This window comes from Stegastes partitus, unplaced genomic scaffold (genome assembly GCF_000690725.1).
Source record: "Stegastes partitus isolate 25-593 unplaced genomic scaffold, Stegastes_partitus-1.0.2 Scaffold56, whole genome shotgun sequence".
NCBI classification, from domain to species: domain Eukaryota; kingdom Metazoa; phylum Chordata; class Actinopteri; family Pomacentridae; genus Stegastes; species Stegastes partitus.
The window spans coordinates 684,397-685,250 of record NW_007577787.1 but is presented as its reverse complement, the minus strand read 5'-3'; positions in this window follow the sequence as shown (position 1 = coordinate 685,250).

The following is an 854-nucleotide window of genomic DNA, read 5'->3' as shown; positions in this document are numbered from 1 at the left end:
GTCTCCACCATCCATCCATCCTCCCTCCATCATCCAGAGAAGCCATCCCTAGACTTCCCCCAATGTCCTCTACCTCACCCCCTTCTCTCACCCCAATTCCAATCACCATTTTCAAAAAATAGACAAAAAAAAAAAAAAAAAAAGACTTCAGTAACTCTGCCAGAGTGTCTCTTTGGGTCACTCTGTCGGTCCCAAGCCCGAATAAAGGAGGAGGGCTGAAGCAATTCCACTATTCCACCTATTTCAATGGAAAAATAAAATAACAAAAAAGAATCAACAGAAGAAAGTTCATCTGTCTTTTTGAGCATATTTAGGGTGCTTTTTTACTCACTTTTTGTCTGTCCCACATTAGTCTTCTCTCCTACAGCGTCCATTACAATCACATGCAAATGGAAAGTTATGCAAATTAGGCCATGATGCACTCAATACACTGTTAAAAACCTGTAACTGTTTTTCATTGCTTTAAAAAAAAATGTTTTCCACAAGTTAGTGTTGAAAAAAAGGGGGAAAAAAAAGAGAAAGAAAGAAAAAGAAGAAAATCCCCAAAACTCCAACAAAAATACAGGCCAGAACTGTACATGATGTGCAAATCGAAATTGGTATTTTTATCATTAGTAATTTGTGGTTTTACAGCAGCTGACCATAACATTACACTTTTTTTTGCTACTATTTTTAAGTGTGAGAAAATATTTTACAGATTTTTGTCATTATTTGAAAGAAACATGAAAAGAAAAAAGTATTACGTTCTGAAAAATGCTAAATAGCCTTTGAAGCTGTTATTTCAAAGCTAAGATTTCACAGAAAAATGTAAAATATCTGTGGATTGACATTCTGAGTGTAAAACTTAAAAAAAA